We start from the raw sequence: 9,844 nt of genomic DNA, 5'->3' as shown, positions 1-9,844 counted from the left end.
ACTAAGTACAATGTGAAGCTATAACATTTAAAAAGTGCACTGAGCCAAAGCAGACGCCTACAGACTGGTTGCAAATGCCTGCTTGAGATGATTATGTATCAAAATATTTAAGTAGAGAAATGTTCTTGTGCTGCAAAGTAGACTTAGATGCCTCTTTGTTAATGGACTTACCTCTTGAGCACATGTGAAAATACTGAGTACATGCATTTCAGGTAAAACAAGAGCACTTAAACAACTTGTCTACAGATTATGTGCTCTTTGTGCAGGAGGAGTTACTGTGATAAGAGTCGGGTTATAGTTTTGTATTAGGCTCCACTGCTGTTCTGTACACACTGTGTGGCTGTTGTTACTGTACACTACTCTGAACGAGGTGTTGATATTTTGCTCTTGTCTCTCCTTTTGGCCAAGGCCGGTGAGACATGAAGTAACTGACAGAATGTAATTTCTTTACCATGTTTACAGATGCAGAAAACAGAATGTGAAAAAAAAACCTTAAATTTGTTGTATTTGATATGTACATTTCATGGTTTGTTGTCAAGTGCCTAAATAAAAGAGTGTCTTTATAACAATGTTCCGATGTCTGACTCCACTAAGAGGTGATGATGATGGTGAACCAATAGGTGGCAATGTAGCAAAGGGAATGGAAGGAGCACAAATGGGGTGAATAAAATACATGTTAGTGCATCAAAATATTGATATTAAAGAGTTTTTAAATACATTTTTGCATTTTACTTGTTTAATTTACATGGGAAAATAATAAAGAAAACTTATCATGCTACTTAAATAGAAAGCTTCTGAGAAGTTTTCTTATTTCTTATAGAAACATAGAAATTTGGGTAAAATATTTGATATCCACACAAATATTAAGCGACTTTGCCAACATCTGTTCTTCTTGTTAACGTCATTTCTTCTGTCTCACATGTCAGCGACTGATGCGCAGAGACACAACATCAATCAGGTGACTGAACAAAGACAGCAGCAAAGCTTTGATCTGTCTGTGTTCTTTTTTTTTAGTATCTTTGAACAGAAGTATCTGATCGCTTTCTAACAACTCTCACTCTGGGACATTCACATGCAGTCCACTCATGCATTAGCAATCCAAAAAGGAAGGAATTTATTTAGCTTTTGTCCGAGGTGTGCATAAATTAAAACTGCATTCGCATGGATTCATCTTATAATGATGCCCTTAGAGTTTGTTGTTACGTTGAATGAATTTCTCAAGCAAAAGATATGCACAAATTTGGGATAAAAGTTGTGGAGTTTGTTCATTATCTGATTCATGCCGTAAGGCTGTTTTATTTTCATGTTACCCTCTACTGGATTTCTCTTTTAAAAAAAATAAAACAAAATTTTCAGCAGAAAATTGGACCCAAACCACATAAAACAAAAAAAAAAAAGAAAAAAAAAGAGACAGTTAATTATTTCTAGTTGAGAAGATTGACAACATTTATGCCAAAACTCTCAAAAACTCCTGAGAAAAATATTTGATCTATACATTTTCCTGAAATTTGTCAGTTTTTCATTTGCAAAGATGTCTCATGAACATAAAATAGGAATTATGTCGTTACACATAGACATTTTTTCAACAAACAGAAGAGTCATATGTGAATTTTGGAGATGGGATGAAGCTTCACAAGAAAAATGATACCATGGGTTCTACTGAAGGTGTGAATCTATCCCTTTTACATATTGGTAATAAATATTTGAATCAGATCCTGAAAAGTAGACACCGCTGCACCTCTTCTTACATTTTTGTTCAGTGTCTTAGATTCAAATGATTCCTATGTGTTAGATTTCTGGTGCGTAGTTGATCATTGAGCATGTTTGTTAGTAACTGTAAGACAGTAATCAGGGATATAAAAGCTGCTTTCTCTGTAGATCACAAGAGAAAAGATACCAGCTCTTCTGGTATTTTTTAAAACTTTTTCAAACAGAAATATTCCACCAAAATGTTAATCAGCCAGGTTTTAATGGTAAAATCACATCATCCACTGGTTAAAAGCACATTAAATTTGAACAAGGAGTATAAAATCACATCTTTAATGTAAGCATTGTGAGGCTGTAAAGTTTAATCACAGCAATATCATAGATTTTCAATAGGTCATATAACCAGATGGTGAAGCCCAAACAAGTTATATGCTGTGTTCGATTTGACTTGGAGGTCGGAATTGGGAATGACTTGTCGAAAGTCTTCATGTTGACAAAGTTGGAAAACTTGGAAAATCAACATCAGCAACAATTCCTAATGTTAGCAGAGATACCACAGTCGATGCTTTTATTTAGCATTTTGCACACTGATGCCTTTTATAACTTCTACGCAGAGATTAAGTTTACAAATTACTATCTTTAACTCTAATTTATGTACATTTAGATATAAATGTATGTTTACCGTTAGTTTCAGTCATTGTAAATGACCATTTTCAGTCATTTAAGTCTTTAAGTCTTTAAGTCTTTGACTTGTCAAAAACCTATTAGTTAAGAGTGAGTGAAAATAATCTCTTTGCAGGATATCATATGGCAAATTTGTGTCCACATGAGACACACACATATCAATAAATAACATTGCGGGACAAAGCTTTATGAGAGTTTTATGTTTAAGTCAAACAATAATGTTCTCCTAGACTAAATCAAGTTATTTTGGTGCCTTAACCTCACCAAAACACTGAAAATTATATGAGTAAAAATGTCCCAACATTCACCTTCCATTTCCAGTCAAGGAGTTCAAATATGATTAATTACAGTTTATTGATAAAGCACGTTTCTTTGATAAAAATCCCTCAGCATTTCTCAGCAGAATATGATGTTACATATAAAATTACAAAGAAAAACATTAAGAAAAGCAGTTTCTGATCAGTTTTGGATGCCATGCGCACCCATTCACACTCCCAGTGTTTACCCCCAATCACAGCACATGCACAAACCCTGGTGAATGGATTAGAGGCAATGTGAAATTCAGAACGCTGCCCAAGGACACTTTGACATGTGGTCAGAGGATGCAGGGGATTGATTCACTGACCTTTCAACCTAGCAGATGACCACTCTTACTACTGAGCTACAGCTGCGCCTGAGAAAAGGACATAAAACCAAAAACATGACATAAAAACCCTCTCTGACTAAAAGCTTGTCTAAATCAAACATCTTCAGCTGGATTTTAAAGTAAAGCAACACAATCAATGCAACAGAAAAACAAGGGAAGTGCATTCCATATTTAACGTGCGAATACTTGAAAGGAGCAATCCCCACTGGGTTGCATATCAGATGTTGGGAACTAAAAACACGCTCTGGTTGGATGACCTGAGGCATTGATTTGAACATGACAGCCTTTAACTAAATCTGAAATGCATTGAGGAGCTTGAGCACACAAAGCCCTTAAAGTTAATGCCAAATGTTCAAGATGTTTTTTTAAATGACCTCTGATCAGATCCAGTTGGTTTCAATTAGCAATCTGCGCCGCTAGATGTCACTGCATCCCTCACACCAGACCTTTAATGGACTTTAGTGGGAACGTGAAGCTGCATTTTTGACTGCAGTTATTTTACCACCCCAAAAAAGTCATTTCAGTTGGGTGATATTACCTTTGAGAGTACTGGTGCTTTTAAGGAGGAGAACATTTCTGCTTGGTTGAGTGTATCTTATTTTCACCTTTCTGTTTCTTGTCACCTCACATTTAGTCTCTACTGTGGCCCATAAAACCAGCCGAGTTTAGGGTGTGGAGTCGGACCGGCGATGCTGTTTGTAAACACAAAATTTAAATTCTGTCATGACATTTCTCATACCTTTCAAATTTCGGCCTCCTCATCCTCTCCATCCTCCTGCCCATGACCTGGAATTTAATCTCTGCAAAGCATCTTAAAGAACCACTCAGTTCCTGAAGTACATGCAAAGGAGTAAGAAGAGAGGAGGCTTGCTGGAAGAGCTATAAATGAAGATGCATCTCTGAAGAGGTCTGCATTCATGAGGTGTAAATGGGCAATTACATAAAATCCAACATTTAAATGAAATGAAAAGTAAAAATGTACAGTAATGGGCAAAATTCTTGAGCCACTGCTTATTTATTTAGATTCTACCTTGAAGGAGTTGGGCTTTCTTGCAATCTTTTAACAAGCTCTTGAGCAATAGTGCTTCAGGCTTTTTGCATATCTCAGCGTAGTCCTTAAGAAAAAGAGAAAACTGAACAAGTGGAGAATAAAGGAAGAAATGATCAACCACAAAACATCTACAGCAAAAATAGTAAAAACACTCCAGCTAAGACCTGAGAGAACGATCCGAACCTTCAGTTTTTCCATTCCCTTTTCACTAAAGCCTCATCAATAATGGTTTCAACGACAAGATGACTGTCAAGAAGCTGTTCTTAAAGAAAAGGAAACTGAGAGAAAAGGCTAACATATGCCAAATGACACAAGATCTTGACCAAAAATCAAGTGCAACAGCTCTCATGGGGTGATGGATCATCCCCAGAGACTGGAACTCAACATCATTGAAGCAGTGTGGGATCATCTTGACAGAAAACGGAACAAAAGGCAGCCCACATCCACAGAAAGGCTTTGAAATGCCCTTCAAGAAGCCTGGAGATGCCTGACATACCTGTTCCCTTGTCTTTTTTTTTTTGGTATTTTACCCATCTAGCATCTGAAGTGGGAGGGATTATGTGAGGAGACGACTCAAAGTGAAGAATTGAGAATGCATAAATTGAGAAAGGAAATAAGGGGGCATTTCAGAGGATAGACACATAAGCTTTGATAGGTCGAGCAGGCAAGGGAATTATTAAAGACAACAAACAATTTTTTGATTGTTTTATAGAAATAACAGCACAAAACACAAATAAAGCAAAAATCTGCCCCTCAGGAATACATTAATCACCAATCAGCGGCTGTTCTGTAATCTCTTCCAGACTTTATCACACACAAACAATCTTTTTTTTTTTTTAAAGAAACAGATGGAAAAATAAACTTCTGCAGGACAGACAAACATACATTCACACACACTACAGCACATACTGCACACATTCTCTTTTGCAGACATAAACATGTGTTAGCCGCTGTGTGTGACCTCTCTGTGACATGATGAATGACCAAATCAGGAGTGTAATGAAACACCGCACATTCGCCTGCTGCCTCCCCATGTATGCATGTGTACGTGTGTGTGTGTGTGTGTGTGTGTGTGTGGAAAGTGTGTGCGATTACTCAGGACCTCAATCAGAATCACAGGTGACCTGATTTCTTGCTGAGCCTCCTAGGTTTGACAAGAGCAGATAATTACCAATGACCTCCCACCTCGTAAATTCCACCAAGAAGAGAAAAGTGAGTGAAGGGGACGAGAAGCGACCTTGAAACTTCAGCTACATTTAGGTCACCTTTGACAGGCCCACCTTAACACCTCCTTGCTCTTTCTCTTTGTTAACCTCTAACCTTACACACAGCCTTTTTTTTTAACCCCCTTTAATCCCCCCCTTTCTTTATTTTCAAGGACTTTGATCATTGTGTGAAAGCTGATTCAAGTCTACCGTAAACCTGTCATCATGCGGCGACTGTGAGAAGTGATTACACACACACACACACACATAAGTATACACACACATTCGCAGGAGGTGACGTTTTCTGAGGACCTATAATGCAGTGATGGTAAAGCAACACAAAGATTTAATACACAATAAATATAATTATAATATTTAAAGAAAACGTCGCCATATTTGTTTAGAGCAGCGATGAAATCACCTCAATGTCCGAAGAATAAATGCAAAGTTGGAACTTCCTAAAATGAAGACAATTTGCTTGAATCAAGAACTAAACTGTATTATATAGGCCTGTCAAACTATTGATTAATCATAGCATTGCTGTTATTTATAATGATCGATAACATACAACGATATAAAACATTCCACCTGCATATTCCTTCCTGTCTGAAATGTCAACAGGCTTTTTTAGATTCTTCCATCCTGCTCAGGTCACAATCAGCCGTTACGAAGATGCAAAGACTTCTTGTTTTCTTGGTGTTTGGCAACCAGTGATTTTTTGCATTACTGCCACTATTTGTTTAAGGTTTGTGGAGCAGAACTTGAGATGCTACGACTGGGTGCCTAACTGGGTGATTTATCAAAAAGGTTAACATGCATAAGCACTAATAGATTTGAAAAACGATTTAATTAATTTTCACAAATAGATCTGTTTTAACAGCCGTACTATTAACTATTTCATAAAAGCTGATCTTCAGGCTTATTGCAACAAAACACATGCAGTTGTTTTGCAGCGGTGTGGTTTCTTTTCCTCTTTTTACAGGTCGGGAAAAGCACAAGACTATTACTGGACATTAAGGAGGAAGATTTTGCCTTATTCGTAATATAATATGATTTTAGCTGGTTAGTAATCCTGTGCCGTTTTAGTAATATTTAGTGTTTCATGACACTGAAATTCAGGCAGATCAGTCCAGAACCAGAACTCTACACACAAAATCATGCTGTTATTATCAATACAGTATGGAGTTTTGCATTGTATTGCTGAAATATGGAAGACATTGCCATGAGAAATGCTCTAGAGAGTGCATTAGGCTTTGTTGCATGTCCAGATGTCCAAGTTAGCTGTTTCACAGGCGCTAATGCACCCCCACTACATCTAGAGTTGCTTTACATCTTTAGTTGGGAACATCAAATATAAAAAAATGTAAAAAATACTGTCAAAATTTTTATTGGTATGTATATTTTTTATTTCAAAAGAAAATAAAATTAAACTTTGTCTGACCACAGAACTGTTTAAATTTGACCTTCTTAAAATAAACTTTCTGCCATATTTCTTTGAGTCCAGCAGCACAAAAGAAGAAAAAGAAAAAGTAATCATAAAAAATGAAGCCGCATCTGCAAGCAAGTACAGTCAGGCAACTGGCAATCCTGTCCGTACATGCCACACATCAAACATATAGATCCAATCTAAAAGGAATATTTTTGTCGAAAAGTCTCAGTCTTACTTTCTGTCTTGTTTTCACTTCACAGCAACACGTTCTGATATCAGTATGTACATCAGTAAGCCTGCATGTTTATGTATACAAGTACATGTACATGTACATGTACAGCATGTTTCACTAGGCAAAAACTGCTCCATGAGGGAACATAATGAGTGGCTTTCTTCTGAGTACAATAGTCAAAGCAAGTGTTCTTCTCACTTGTTTGTTCACTAAAGCCTTTTAACTGACTGTTGCTGTAAGCCTGGAAATATTACAAATGTTTTTATGTTTGTGTAGAAAATAATTTGTTCAGATTTTACAAATAAATCTTAACACTTTATACTCTGTCATATCATTATATTCACTGAAAGTGGGAAGCCCATCCACACCACACACCTTGAGAGCTGGAATTGGCCCCTAAAAGTATCTTTAGTGGTGAAAAACATTTTCCTGTGTGTCACAGAAACTGTTAAATTAATCATTTCCAGAATTTAATCCGTTCAGTCAGATTGCATTTGATAAATGTGGCGTTGCCATGCGATTGTCTGGTTTTATCCCATGCATGTGTGCAGGAAGCTTTGTCTTTCTTTTTCCCCACACAGAATGCTCTCACATACACAAATTTGACACAAGCACACACACATAAAACACACGCAGAGTTATTCATTCCTCTGCATACAATCTTTGTCTCATGAGAAATGGTATTAATACCTGGAAGGCTTTAAAATGTCAGCCAATCTCAAAAAAGGTGCACAAAGACCCAATTTATTTATGGATCTGACACTTCTCATGTCTTTTTGCTCTAATGCTATTTTGGTTTTCAAAGTGTGTCTTCTCAGAATCAGGAAGAGGATGAGGAGGGGGGATGAAGATGCAGACAGACAGGTCAAACCCTGGGAACGGTGTGAGGGCCAGCGGCTGAAGAAATTGGCCGGTGAAGCACTAAGGAGTTGGTATTTTAATCAACACTTGGAGGAAATGTCCCTCAAGACAATTCGTCCACATGTGACACAAGACTGTGATCAAAGAGTTGCATTGAGTGATAAAAATACCCCAAATGTGGGCTAATCACAAATCTGCATTCAGCCCTGATGGCTGCTTTCTAACATGAGCTGATGGGCTTTAGATACTCCTCCCTCACCTACTCCTCTTCCTCCTCCTCCTCCACGTGCCAACTCCCTTTGTCTTTTTTGTGTCACTCTGTTCTCCTCTTTTAGTATTCACATCCAGTCATACACACGTAGTCCAATATCAAGAGCTGTTTACTCAGAGGGTGATGATTACCTGTTTAAACATCTGTCCTCAGCAGTGTACACTGCAATAAACACACACACACACACACACACACACACACACACAACCAGGAACACACACATACACAGTTCCATATCTGATTGCATTTCAGGCAGCAAATCAAGAATGTAATCGGATATTTAGACTTTATTTAGTCTTTAAATCAAGCCCGATTTAAAAAATACCAAATGGTACATTTAAGCTCAGTACATTGGATGTAAATCAGAAGCAGTCATGTCAGACAAAATAATACAAATATTTCAGTACAAATGTTTTGCATTTTACATGCCATCAGATGACAAAACACCAATAAAAACTGGAGTGATTAAAACCTCATAAAAACAATGCAACACAATGTTTGAATGTGTTGTTTTTCAGCTAAAACTATTATAAAAAAACAGCTAATGTTCGCTGCTTCTGTAGGACCTGGGAAGGTAAGTTGTAACCCTAGATGCATTGCTTCTCTAAAATGAAAATAGCAGCACAGCTTACGATTGTAAAGTTTCATTTGAATTCTTTTTTTTTTTTTTTTAGCCCTTTTGAACAATTTCTTTTGGAGTGACAAGACCAAGTTATGTGGATATATGTGGCAATAATTTGAATTTAAATGTGAATTTCTCTTGGGAGATTAATAAAGTATCTATCTATCTATATCTGTATCTATCTATATCTATGTATATCTATCTATCTATATCTATCTATCTATCTATCTATCTATCTATCTATCTATCTATCTATCTATCTATCTATCTATCTATCTATCTATCTATCTATCTATCTATCTATCTATCTATCTATCTATCTATCTGTCTATTTAATGAACAGCGGTGCATACAGAGAAAACTAAACATACCGTGTCAAAGAAAACAATTAATATCAGCTGTCAAGCACGGTGGAGGAAAGTAAATACACCCGAACAGCTTGCGGTCAATAAACTCCTTTTTATGCAACACATATACATTGTTGAATATTCTACATTTAATTATGTTGTTTATATTAACAATTCTATGAATAATTTGGGTTTCATCATGTTGTTAAATGTTGGTAGATGGACGATGTTAAATACAGCTTTTATAATATTAAATGTAGAGTCGTCAGCTACTAATCTGACCATGAAGAAGAAGAAAAATAAGAAATAGTTGCCTGTTAGTGGATGAAATGGAAGACTGACAAAGGGGTTTCTTTGCTCAAGGAAGCATAATTATTTTATGTCAACAAGTACCATATTAGAATATATTACATCTATATTCAGGATGACATTTATAAAAAAAATATTTGTTTTATTACTTTGTTAATAAAATACTGCTGTTGAAAATATCAATGCCAATGTCTACTTTATTCACATTTAAAAGCCAACGGCCAGCCAGCGTGCTTTTCCCAGGGATGTACACATAAAGATGATCAGCTAAAACTAAAAAAGATACTAAAATAAAATAATCATTAACAATAAAAGAATAAAAGCAGAAGACAATAAAAAGACATATATAAACAATAAAAAATTGATAATGCTCAGCCAAAGGTCAGGGTGAACAAGTGGGTCTTTAGACATGTTTTAAAAATGAAAAGGCTGTTTTCAGCCTGTCCAGACAGGGGTTATGTGTTCCACAATGTAGGAGCC

The sequence above is a fragment of the Telmatherina bonti genome (genome assembly GCF_933228915.1).
Source record: "Telmatherina bonti genome assembly, chromosome: 21".
In the NCBI taxonomy this organism is placed as follows: Eukaryota; Metazoa; Chordata; class Actinopteri; order Atheriniformes; family Telmatherinidae; genus Telmatherina; species Telmatherina bonti.
This window is presented reverse-complemented; position numbering follows the sequence as displayed.